Source organism: Cucurbita pepo, chromosome 1 (assembly GCF_057944985.1).
Source record: "Cucurbita pepo subsp. pepo isolate OVF chromosome 1, ASM5794498v1, whole genome shotgun sequence".
In the NCBI taxonomy this organism is placed as follows: Eukaryota; Viridiplantae; Streptophyta; class Magnoliopsida; order Cucurbitales; family Cucurbitaceae; genus Cucurbita; species Cucurbita pepo.
This window is the reverse complement of record NC_141798.1, coordinates 15517911-15531530: the sequence shown is the minus strand read 5'-3', so window position 1 is coordinate 15531530 and position 13620 is coordinate 15517911. Positions and strand designations below refer to the sequence as shown.

The window sequence follows — 13620 nt, the reverse complement described above, 5'->3', positions numbered from 1 at the left end:
CTTGTTGTAGTCATCTAACTTTTGATTTACTTGGTTCAATTGTTTCAATTTTGGTTCAGTCAATTTAAACTTTCCATGTCCAATTCAAATCTATTTTAAGTTGTGCAGGGTCATGGTCAATTCTAGTTTTTTCATATAACTTTAAGATATTTTAGATCAAAATAAGTTTGATCTAGGACTTTTTAAGTTATTTTAGGTGGTTGTAGCATGATAAATATGTTCTATAATCAATTTCGGTTGTAGGGTAAAATTGAATTTCATTAGGCTTGAACTTAAGTGACGCCCATCAACTGAATTTGTATTTAAAAATACTCATTAAATTTTAAAAGTAGTATTAACACCCTACACATGAATAAGAAAATTTTAATTTTTATTTACCGTCCATCTAGTCGATATCTCATAAATTATCTCCAAATTTAAAAAACTCAAGGGTATTTTTGAAACATCTTTGAAAGTTTAATGATATTTTTGAAATTTTTTTGAAAATTTAAGGGTATTTTTTTAAAAAAAGAAATTAACTATTTTTCATCCAAAACTAAGGCTTTTTTTTTTTTAATTTAAAAGTATTTTCGAGATTTTCTTAAAAAATCGAAAGGTAACGACAAAACTTATTTTTTCAAACAAAATATAAAGTTGAAAGAATATTTTTATTAAATTTATATGAGTGGAACATACAAGTTAAAAGAGGTTTGAATATGACTAATTTCTTTACACAAAATTAGTTCAAAATTTAAATTACGTGGGATGAGAGAAATCTTGGAATAAGGGCTAAAAGCAAAAGAGGAGATGAAAGTCAAAATGCATATCAGTTGCATGTATAGCACAAGTTTCAAAGTAAGAGAGAGAAAGCCACTTAGAAATAGAAAATAATGAGATTAGAAAAAGAAATGAGATGAAATGGAGTTCTCTCCTTCCCCTTCCTTTACCGAAAAGAAATGAGATGAAACTGAGGACTCCCGTTCCCCTTCCTTTACCCCATTATCCTCTGTTCTTTGTTCTTTGTCCTCTTACAGTTATCTTTGTCCTCTTACAGTTATGACTATCATCACAATAGGACCTTGTTTGTAACGATAAGGGTTTCAGAGAAAAAAAAAAAAAAAAAAGGAACGCCTTAAATCTCGCCGGAAATCGCAGGATTTTCGGTGAGGCATGCCTTGTCAACAAGGGCATATTAATTCCTTGAGTGCCCATGTTAAACCCTAGCTACTTTAGTAGCCGTCCTTTCTTTTTGAGCTACTATCGTACTGTGAGGGAGGAGACGAAAAGTTTAGGTGAGGAATCGAAAACGTCTCGAGACTTCAGACTTTTGTGAGTCCTTAGATAGGAGCAAACCGACGCCAGGGTACGTCGGGCAAGGAGGGACAGACGCGCCACTAGAGACAAACGGACAAACGACGACCATTCCACCGACGACAATAGTCGAGTTCTTTGATTAGGATAGTCGAGGCTTTCGGGCGAGGAAGACGAAGCGGCAGCCGTGGGTTGACCCTTCGGCATTCCGCGAGTTCTTCTCGGTCAGCATACAGGCCGCACCTCGCGGGTCGGGCTCGAACACCACCATTGGGCCTCTTCCCTTTCGGCCCAACCCAGAGACGCATCCAGGAACCCTACGCCGTCAATGTCCTTTGCAGCCCAGTTTCGGCGTTGTCGGCGGCTTCGTTGCACTCCCGGCTCGGCTAGGTCAGCTTGGTGTTGCGGCTTAGCAGGCTGGACATACGTATAATATATGGATTCCTAGGTTTTCGACGCTTCTGAAGCCATTCCCACCCTTGTTTCAACCGTCTGAGGTCATTATGACTCCATCTTGATAGAACAGTTTGTGATAGGGACGTACCTTGGTAGCTAGGCATAAAAGCTAGTTGTGAAATGACTCTAAGTATATCATGTTGTCTTATAGGAGGTAGTTAGGCGTCGGGGTTAGCGTGGTGAGTGACTTCGGCCAAGGCCAAAGGGGTAAGTAACCTTACTGTTGGCATTAGTTATGTATGTATGTTGGTGCGTGCCCTATGGCCCTTGCATGCACCATGTGTGTTATTGATGTATGCTAGGTTAGATGTTTCTTGCAGTGAAATGCTATGTATGCCATGTTTATGTATGTGATTCTTGTAGTAAAATGCTATGTTTGCCATGTTTATGTATATGACGTTTGTGACACGATTTGCTACCCTGTATGTATGAGCTTGATTGACATGTCATGATTGTAATGAGAACCTCGCATGCCATGAATGTGATGACTAGTATGCTACGATATACCTACTCGATGTTTGACCCAGTTATGCTATGTAATGCGGTGAGGGGATGGAACTTTGTATGTATAATGCCATGGAGGTAAACCTTAAGAACCTTATGCACGCTATGGTTATGTACCTGGGGCACTCCCCCATTATGCTACTGATGGTATGGACGCGTATATTCGGTATTGTGTTCGCCACAATATCATGCAGCCCCTCCTTTTTTCGTGGCGTCCGGTATTGTATGTCATACATACCTGACCAAGCCAGGCCCAGGGAGTTCGCATGCAAACTCGCCTGGTCGGCCCACAGTCACACACGTGGACCATGTGTGGGAAAGTACCATGCATCCACCCCCGCCCGGACAAAGCAAGGGCCTAAGGCCATGGGAAGGAATGGAAGACAGACCCCTCTCTCAGTTGCTTTCTTTTAACACTTGTGCTCATGTAGGTGTATTATGTGCGACATGTAGGTGTATTATGTGCGACATGTAGGTGTATTATGTGCGACATGTATGTGTATTATGTGCGACCTGTATGTGTATTATGTGCGACATGTATGTGTATTATGTGCGACCTGTATGTGTATTATGTGCGACATGTATGTGTATTGTGTGCGACTGCTTGTATCCTGATGTATGATTATATGCTTAACCCCAACAGTGGGGCGACTTACTGGGTATTTTATATAATACTCAAGCCACGTGCTACCAATATTTTCAGGTAAGGGCAAGGCTCTCATGTACGGCTGACGGTGGATGCTGCGAAGGCCATGGAAATCTTGAGGAGAGTTTGTAGTGCCGTAGGCACCTTGTTGGATTCTTTTGGGTTCATAGTTATTGCAATTGTTCCCTCTAGTTCTCTGTTGATTATTTCTAAGCTAGGCTGTCGTTATTGATTTCCCCAGGTATGAACGGCTTATAATAATGAACACATTGTCGTTATTGAGACTGTCTCACGGGAACTCTTGTTCTGTTGATTGTGCAAGTATAAGGTAACGTCGCTAATTAGGTTAGAGAAAATTAGGGGCCTTACACTGGGGCACTCCCCCGTTATGCCACTGATGGTATGGACGCGTATATTCGATATTGTGTTCGCCACAATATCATGCAGGCCCTCCTTTTTCCGTGGCGTCCGGTATTGTATGTCATACATACCCGACCAAGCCAGGCCCAGGGAGTTTGCATGCGAACTCGCCTGGTGGGCTCATAGTCACACACGTGGACCATGTGTGGGAAAGTCTCATGCATCCACCCCCGCTCGGACAAAGCAAGGGCCTAAGGCCATGGGAAGGAATGGAAGACAGACCCATCTCTCAGTTGCTTTCTTTTTAACACTTTGCTCATGTAGGTGTATTATGTGTGACATGTATGTGTATTGTGTGCGACTGCTTGTATCCTGATGTATGATTATATGCTTAACCCCAACAGTGAGGCGACTTACTGGGTATTTTATATAATACTCAAGCCACGTGCTACCCATATTTTCAGGTAAGGGTAAGGCTCCCATGTACGGTTGACGGTGGATGCTGCGAAGGCCATGAAAATCTTGAGGAGAGTTTGTAGTGTCGTAGCGCCTTGTTGGATTCTTTTGGGTTAATAGTTATTGCAATTGTTTACTGTAGTTCTCTGTTTATTATTTCTAGGCTAGGATGTCGTTATTGATTTCTCCAAGTATCACTACAACAAATTACCCTTTTTATAGCTTTTGAAGATAGCATTTTCTAAAACATGCTATAAAAAAAATGAGAAAAAAAAAAGGTGGACACAAAATTAAAAAAAAAAAGAGCGGACAAAACAAAATACAAAAGAGATAGATATATATATTTTTAAATAGTAAGGTCTTTATTTACTCTTTTTCTTCCTCCCTTCGTTTTGCCCTAATTTATTGGCGGAGGCTAGATTTTTTTTTCTCTCAATTTCCTCTCTTCCCCTTGTGCTCCATTTTACCATAATCTACGGATTTGGAGTTATAACCCATGTATTTCATCTTTTTCTTCCTTTTGTATTCCATTTTTGTCCGGGATGCCTCGTCTTTGCTCTATACTCATGCCAAGGTCGCTGATATGGGCTAAATGAAAAAGCTCTTAATCGAGGTTAGCATTCACATGTGTGTTTAATCTATTGAGTATAGTTCAATATTTGTGCCCTGAAGGAGGAGTATATAATACCCTACATTTTAAAACGAGAATGAGTAGAGTGGATTTGCATCCAGGATTCTCATTTCTTAAACATTTGGATGATACTTCTTCCTTTTTGTTCTAGGGTTTAGGGTTTCTCTATGTTTTGATGTTTGGTTCTCTTGTTTAGGCCCCTTCATTTTCTCAATTAATTTGGATATTCAGCTTTGGAGATGATGCTCTTGATTTCTAGCATTTTGATTAATTTAAGAGATTTAGTTGGATTCAGGGGTGTAATTCTCATAGAATTTTGTTGTTGTTTATTTTTCTTATAGAATTTGTTTCACTCATAGCACCAACTTGGGGAGCTAAGGCTCTGTTTCAACTTTGTGAGTTATACTTTAGTAAATCTTCCAATTTTGTGGGCATGGTTTTTCCCATGTTTGTTTCAAATATACCAGCATATCATCTTTACTAATTGAAGTTCTAAAGTTATACTTTTGACAAATTTAAACACTTTGTTTTTCTTAATTGGTCTAATTTGTCATCTTTCTCGCTTTCATTTTCTGCTACTTGAGTGATGCTGTAATATTATGGAAGAACAAGAGGATGAACTTAAACTATTGAATGTACTACTTCCTCCAGTCCGAGAACCAAATTAAAGTTGTATTATTTCTTACTGAACAATTTCATTTTAAAAGACTTCATTATTTAGTTATATCAATTATTTATTCATACCCCTAAATTTCAGGCATTTGCGGAGAAATTTGTCTGTATGATTAGATTGATTAATTGGAGTTTAAATATGCTTAATCTATACAAACACATTGAACTAAACTCGGAATACATGCATGATTAAAGCGATAACCCTAAGAAGTGGAAGCACATGGTGCCCCCTAGAAAACATGTTGTCGGTGATTAGTATCAGAATGAAACTACACCTATTCATGAGGCTACAAAGCCTTCTATTTCCTTTCTTCCTTTTCTCTTTCTCATAGTTGTTACCCTCACTATTCTAGTAAAAAGGCCGTTTGTGTGAGTGATGTTTATTTAAATTTTCCATCCTTTTGGAGTTTGCTTCATTTATGGCCTTCAATGGTCGTTTATTTTGAGATCGAATAGAAAAAAATAGGCAATGCCTTTTAACTTTCCCTCCAAAGAATTATAACTAAGTGAAGAACAAAAGTTAGAACATTTTGTGGAAGGTCAATATGGATTGAATCGATAAACTAGTTTTCCAGATGTAGTGAAGGGGACAAAGGGATGGGAAGGATGTAGTGAAAGGGACAAAGGGATGGGAAGAAACCTCCAGCCTAATCCTATGCCCTGTTTTCTTTTGTTGAGCAGGTCCGAATTGATAGAAAATGTCAGAGGAACATACTTTCTTGAGTAAGTAAGTTCATAACCGTGATTATCTTTTTCTGATTCTCAATTTTTTTTTATCTCAGAAACTTTGCAAATGGTTGACATAGTTGTTACTAGCTGAGCTGTAGTTTATCTGCACTCCAATCGGGTGCTACAAAGAGATCTTAAGGTACCTATAAAGTATTAACATACCCAACTTTGCAATTATAAGTCTCATTAATGGTTCTTGATTTTTTTGTTTTTTCAAATTTTCTTCTATTCTAGTGTTCTAATATGTTTCTTGTGAAGAGCAATGATATCTGACTTGGTACGATGGCTTCCATTTTTTACCGGATGGAATTTCTTTACTAGTTATTTTTTCTAATATCTTGAATTTCTGCATAGGGGACTTTGGACTTGCAAAACTACTCAATACAGAAGACCTTGCTTCATCATCATCGGTAAGGATGCAATCATTGTCTTGTCATAATTTCTTAGTAGAGATGATTTAAAGAAATTATGTGGGGATAATTTTCCTGAATGATCTTCTTCCCCGCTTATGAGCAGGTTCCTTTTCCTTTTCTTTTTATGTTTCTCTTTGTTGATCATTATTGTTATGTTGTTCTATAATTTAAAATGATGATACATGTGATGGAAGAATGATAAGTTACTCTTTGTTTATTTTAATATTAATGGTAATTCTGAAAATATCGGAGATGATGTTACTCGATATGATAGCGGTCCAGTGTGATGCATGGACGCTCCTTTTCTAAAGTCTAACAGACACATTGATGTACTTGGGTCAAGAACAACTGAATATCTTAAGCACAATTTTTTCAATAACCAAAATAACCATCAGGACTTTATCAAAGACACAAAGACAACTATTAGTAAGAAGTTATAATTTGTGCCTATGATTTCATATTTTCTCGTTGCCTTGCTAGTGGAACATAAACTAAGAAAATACTTATTTTGCAGCTGAGGTTTTTAAACATGTAGACTATATTAAAGAAGAGAGAGGCCAGCAGAAAGATGTCGGGTCAACTGCTGTCCTATTAGGGCATCGTCTCTTTGTTGCTAATGTTGAATATTCCAGAGTAGTTGCATCTAAAGCTGGTTCATTATGAGATACTACTATTGTATTGAAAATAGATTATGAAATCTCAATTATGAATGGGTGCTATGAGTATTTTACGTATTTATTTAGTATTTGAATTAAATTTTATTAAAAAAATATTATTACAATTTTATTAGGGTAACTATAATGATTATAAAGATTAATTAATTTTATTATGGCATTAATTTAAAGTTATATATAGCTTCAATAAAACACCATAAAATGTGTTTTTATAGCAATGTATATAAGCTATAAATTTACTCTATTGTAGCATCTATTATAGCTATAAAAAAATGCTATAAAACGTCATTATATTATAGCATCTATTATAGCTATCAAAAAACGCTATAAAAAGTCTTAGACTTTTAATAACATGGGCTGTCACGACGTACGAAAAACGCTATAAAAAGTCTACGATAGCATTTTTTGTAAGCTATCGTATCTATTATTTGTTGTAGTGTATGAACGGCTTATAATAATGAACGCATTGTCGTTATTGAGACTGTTTCACGTGAACTCTTGTTCTGTTGAATTAGGGGTCGTGGCTAAAGCCCCAAAGTGAGATTAGAAAAAGAAAGGAAAATGGGTAGTACGATCCAGATTTAGGTGAAAGTAAAGTAAAAAAAAATTAGTTCAAGATTTGAATTGGGTGGAACTAGAGAGAAATCTGGGAAGAGGGACCAAGTAAAGATAGGATTCTGGGATGAGAGAGAAATTAGTTAAATTGTGTGAGATGAGAGAGAAATCTAGGAAGAGGGACAACTATAGAGTAAGGAGAGAGAAATCTGGGGAGAGGATCACAATTAAATATAGAAGTAAGAATTATATGAGATGAAAAAGCTGTGAAGAGGGAAAAGTAGAATTATGTGTGATGAGAGAGAAATCTCATAGGATTCTGGGATGAGAGAGAAATTAGTTAAATTGTGTGAGATGAGAGAGAAATCTAGGAAGAGGGACAACTATAGAGTAAGGAGAGAGAAATCTGGGGAGAGGATCACAATTAAATATAGAAGTAAGAATTATATGAGATGAAAAAGCTGTGAAGAGGGAAAAGTAGAATTATGTGTGATGAGAGAGAAATCTCGGAAGAGGGACAAATCTAACTATATAGAGTAGAATGAGGTGGGATGAGAGAGAAATCTGGGAAGAGAGACCAAGTAAAGTATGAATGATTGTGAGATGAGAGAGGAATCTGAGGGACAAATCTAACTCTAGAGTATAGAGTAGGGGTGAGATGAGAGAGAAATATGTGAAGAGGGATCATAGAGTAGGAATTATATGAGATGAGAGAAATATGTGAAGACTAACCAGAAGTAACTATAGAGTAGAAATTAGATGAGATGGGAGATAAATGTGGAAAAAGGGATAGAAGTAACTAGTAGAATTAAGTAGGATGAGAGAGAAATCTGGGAAGAGGATCACAAGTAATTATAGAATAGGAATGATATGGGATGAGAGAAATAACTATAGAATAGGAATGATATGGGATGAGAGAAAATTCTGGAGAGAGAAATCACAAGAGAGACCAGAAGTATGAATTATATGGGATAGATAGAAATCTTGAGGGACACAAGTAACTATAGAGTAGGAGTGGGACAAGAGAGAAATCTATCAAGAGGGATCACAAGTAACTATAGAGTAGGAATTACATGAGATGAGAGAAAAATCTGTGAAGACTAAGCAGAAGCAATTACCGAGTAGAAATTAGGTGGGAGAGAGAAATCTGGAGAAAGGGACAGAAAGGAATTACATGGGATGAGAGAAAAATCTGTGAATACTAAGAAGAAGCAATTACAGAGTAGAAATTACGTGGGACAGAGAAATCTGGAGAAACGGACAGAAAGTAATTACATGGGATGAGAGAAAAATCTGTGAAGACTAAGCAGAAGCAATTACAGAGTAAAAATTACATGGGAGAGAGAAATATGTAGAAAGGGGCAGAAAGGAATTACATGGGATGAGAGAAAAATTTGTGAAGACTAAGCAGAAGCAATTACATAATAGAAATTACATGGGAGAGAGAAATCTAGAGAAAGGGGCAGAAGTAACTATAGAGAGAAATCTAGAGAAAGGGGCAGAAGTAACTATAGAATAGAAATTAACTGGGATGAGAGAGAAATCTGAAAAGAAGATCACAAGTAACTCTAGAATAGGAATCAATGAGAGAAAATTCTGGAGAGAGAAATTACAAATAACTATAAAATTATGTGGGATGAGAGAGAAATTTGTGAAGAGGTTATAAAGTAGGAATTAGGAGATGAGAGAGAAATCTGAAAAGGGATCAATGACATGGAATGAGAGAGAAATTTGAAATCTGACGGAGGTAAGCACCTAAGGAACAAATATAGAAAGACACAAAGTGAGATTAGAAAGAGAAAGGGGAAGAGAAGCTAGAAATAAGATTGAAGTGGAAGCCAAATAAATTAATTTGTGTGGGATAAGAGATATCTCGGAAGAGGGGCCAGAAATAAGGACAATTCATCACTGCATGTAAAGCTGAGTTTCAAAGTGAGATTAGAACAAGAAAGGAGATGAAAGCGAGGACTCGAAGGGGAGGGTACACACCCCTTCCTCTACCTTTGCCCTCAAGTTCTTTGTCATTTTACACATTTCTCCGAAGTTCTCTATCTTTTTACACATTTCTCCGAAGTTCTCTATCTTTTTACACATTTCTCTGAAGTTCTCCGTCATTTTATACATTTCTTTGTCCTCTAGCTATCCTTACAAAAAGTCGGGCCTTGTTCATCTTTATCCATCTAAAAATTGGCATAATTATCATTTCTACTCAGATTCGTGCACCCACCAAGTATTCTCGATTGATACTCAAACTCACCTCACAACTTCCTACTTTGTCATTGCCCTCTACGTATTCGATGAATGTCCCCCTCTATATTTTTGCTCCTCATATTATTGCAAGGTGGTGTCCATTCAACCCCACATTTTGCCTCCCCTTGTTTTAATCCTTTTGGGAGCTCTCAAATAGATCTTACTATCTTTTTTTAATGTCTTTTTATGTTGATTTCTCCTTTTTAATTCACTCTTTGTTTCTTTTGAAATTCCCAATTTTATAAAATTACTTGAAACTATGGATTTAAATTTCAATTCTAATTAAGAATCTTTGAGCCATGGCTACTCCCATCTATTTAACAGTTGCCAGCTTCTCCCCTTGCTTTTAACTTGATGAAGCCATATTTCATCCGGCACAACTCTCTTCTTCTTCATCTATGTCTCTTTCTCTTCTTCTTCATCTATGTCTCTTTCTTTTCTTCTTCATCTATGTTTCTCTTCATATGTGTGTTTGCATGTTGAGTTTTTAGCTTTGTCTCTACTCTCTTTGGGTTGTTCATCTCTCTCCCAAAAGTTCTTTCTGTTTCTCTTAAATGTAGAAGTTTAATCTTACTTCAGAGATATCTATGAGAAAGGTAGGAGATGGGTCATTGGATCCCTGGTTCTCTCCCTAGCTTTACCTATCTTGTGGGTGGATCACGAACCCTTGTCTCTCGAACGCTTGATTTCATTGCTTAAGCAACCGTCTTACAATGCACCTGATTTCATTGCTTGAGCAACAGTCATACAATGCACCTAACATTTGAAATTTTTCAATCCACATAAAAGATTTACTAAATTATTAAATATGAAATAAAAAATTTAGGATTTTATTAATCATAGAATTATATTTTATATATAATACACCGAACAATTTTTGAAACTTTTTATTCACACTAAAATGAAAGTTAAATTGAGTGAACCAAACTCAAGCTTAAGGGTTAAATTTAAATTTAAACAAAAAAAAATCATATATTTTATATTTTCAAACATAAAATTATAAAATTTAAAAAGATTGTACTCCCATTCATATTTAAAATTTAAAAATATTGTACTCCCGTATTTCTCATCCAAAAATAATGATAGGGTATTTTGAAGTTTTATAAAAAATTTAAAAGTATTTATGAAATTTTGTTAAAAGTTTAAAGAGGGTTATTAAAAAAAAAAAAATTAGACAAAATATTTATTAATTTTAGATGAGTGGAATATAGACCTAAAATGTTAAAAAAAGTTTGAATCTTAACTAATTTCGTGTACAAAATTAGTTCAAGATTTGAACGATTTGGGATGAGAGAGAAAATTGGAAAGTGGGTTAGAAGTAAGAGGGTTAGAAGTAACCACAAGAAAGCTGAGGTGAAAGTCAAATGTGCATAGATCCGTTCATCACTGTATGCAAGGCACTAGTTTCAAAGTGAGAAAGAAGGCCATAAAGAGACAAAAAATGGTGCAAGGCACTAGTTTCAAAGTGAGGAAGAAGGCCATAAAGAGACAAAAAATGGTGAGATTAGAAAGGATAAGGAGATGAAACCGAAGACTCGGAGGGTCGGAGGGGAGGGGTGTGTACCCTCCCCCTTCTTCTACCTCTATCCTCTGTTCTCTGTTCTTGTACCGTTATGGATATCATCACAAAAAGGGTAGCCTTGTTCATCTTTATCCATAAAAAAATTGGCATAATCTATATTGCCTTCCTAGCATATCTACTATCCACTGTACCCACCAAGTATACTTAGTTGAAATTCAAACTCTCCACAACTTACTACTTTGTCATTGCCATTTAGGTGTTTGATGAATGTCCCCCTCCATGTTTTTGCTCAGGCCAGTAAGGTGTTGTTCATTCACCCACATCTTTTGCCTCCTTGTTTCAATCCCTTTTGGAAGCTCTCAAATGTAAAATCTCACTTCATTTTTTTAAATGCCTTTCCAGGTCTGATTTCTTCTTTTTTATTCACTCCTTGTTTCTTTTGAAACACCCATTTTTGTAAAATTACTTCTAATAGTGAATGTAACTTTCAATTTCAACTAAGACTCTTTCAGCTCTGGGCTACTCATATCTATCTAGCAATTGTAATTTCAATTTCAACTAAGACTCTTTCAGCTCTGGGCTACTCATATCTATCTAGCAATTGTCACCTTCTCCTCTCCCTCTTGTGTCTGTGTACTCATATCTTTGTCACCTTCTCCTCTCCCTCTTGTGTCTGTGTCTCTACATGTTAAGCTTTTAGCTTTGTTTCTGCTGTTGTTGGGGTGTTCATTTCTCTTCCCCAAAATTTGCTCCTGCTTCTCTCAAATCTAGAAGTTTAATCTTCTTTGTTCAAATTCTATGTGGGACAGATGGATCATTGGGTTGGTGATTCTCTCCCTAATTTTGCCAAAAATCTTGTGGTGGATCATGAACCCTTGTCTCTCAAACACTTGACTTCATTACTTAAGCAATAATCTTACAATGGTACATAGCATCACAATATTTCGATCAATCTCTTTCACCATCCTAATTTTAATTTTTTAAACATTGGTCTAAAGCTAATCTTTTATTTCTTTTTGTATCGGATGACATGTTGTAATCTACAAGTGTACTCAATGCATTTTAGTAGCAAGTGTAAGTTGGGGTTTAAGTTTATGAAATTGTTATGTATCCTAGCTGTGATCGATCATCTTCTCAAATAGGAAAAAGTTTCTGATTCAAAAAGAAAGGGAAATGTCACTTTTGCTCAATTTCTTCTTTTGCTAAAAAAGAATTAGAAATAAATTGTGAGAATATATAAATCCCTTCCTTGTTTAAGTTTGTACTAGACTAATTATCTATCCTTTTTCTCAAAGAAATAAAATTATTATAATTATTATAAAAAAATTAAATAATTAATTACAACATGACTGTCGGGTCACATCAAACCAAAACCACAAATAAATAGCAACCCACTCGTATAGCCTTACAATGATCCAATAAGCCCAGCCTATATTGGACACCTCACACCCAAACTCCAGTCCATCAACTTCCCAAATAGTGGCCCAGGCCCATGCACACCTTCGTCTCATCACAACTATCCAGTGTCGTCCAATTTTCGTGTGGCTCATGTACGGCTTGCAACCGCTTGGTGGTTCGTTGTAGTCATCTAACTTTCAATCATCTCGGTCTAATTATTTCAGCTTGGGTTCAATCAATTTAAGCTTGCTCGTTTGGCTAAATTGTTTTAATAACTTTTGATCGACTTGGTTCAATTGTTTTGATTTTGGTTCGGTCAATTTAAGCTTTCCATCCCCGATTCAAATCTATTTTAAATCGTGCATGGACATGGTCATTTCCCGTTGTTTCATATAACTTTAGGATATTTTAGATCAAAATAAGTTTTTGATCCACAACTTTTTAAGTTAATTGTTTCCTATGTTTTTGTTGATAGCTTTTCTCACTATTTAGAGCTTATTTTAGAGAAATTAGGTGGTTGTAGCATGATAAATATGTTCTATAATCAATTTTTAAAGAGGGTAAATTGAATTTCATTAGTCTTGTACTTAAGTGTCGTCCAACAAATGAATTTGTATGTAAAATTACTCATTAAATTTTAAAAATAACACCCTCATCTTTATAAGAAAATTTTAATTTTTTATTTACCGTAGATTGTGGGTCGAAATTTCATAAATTATCTCCAAATTTAAAAAACACAAAGGTATTTTTGAAACATCATTGAAAGTTTAATGATATTTTTTAAACTTTTTTTGAAAATTTAAGGTTATTTTTAAAAAAAGAAATTAACAATTTTCATCTCAAACTAGGGCAAGAATATATTTTTTTTTAATTTAAAAGTATTTGGAGATTTCTAAAAAAATCAAGGTAACTACAAAACTTATTTTTTCAAACAAAATGTAAAGTTGAACGAACATTTTTATTAATTTTAAAGGAGTGAAATAGTTAAAAGAGGTCTGAATCTCAATTAATTTATTTATACAAAATTAGTTCAAGATTTGAATGATATGGGATGAGAGAGAAAT

The 13620-nt window shown here is 35.6% G+C and overlaps 2 long non-coding RNA genes and 1 pseudogene across 2 annotated transcripts; all 3 read left to right on the top strand.

Moving 5' to 3' along the window:
* LOC147794878 (putative two-component response regulator-like APRR6) overlaps positions 1 to 13620 on the top strand; it is a 29566-nt pseudogene that overhangs the window by 1123 nt on the left and 14823 nt on the right.
* On the top strand, positions 1020 to 3551 carry LOC111799802 (uncharacterized). The gene is made up of 3 exons (XR_015423150.1): positions 1020 to 1787; positions 1898 to 1953; positions 2954 to 3551. It is a non-coding gene; the product is annotated as an uncharacterized LOC111799802 (long non-coding RNA).
* LOC111779747 (uncharacterized) lies at positions 4109 to 6829 on the top strand. The gene is made up of 4 exons (XR_015411982.1): positions 4109 to 4325; positions 5798 to 5883; positions 6099 to 6154; positions 6672 to 6829. It is a non-coding gene; the product is annotated as an uncharacterized LOC111779747 (long non-coding RNA).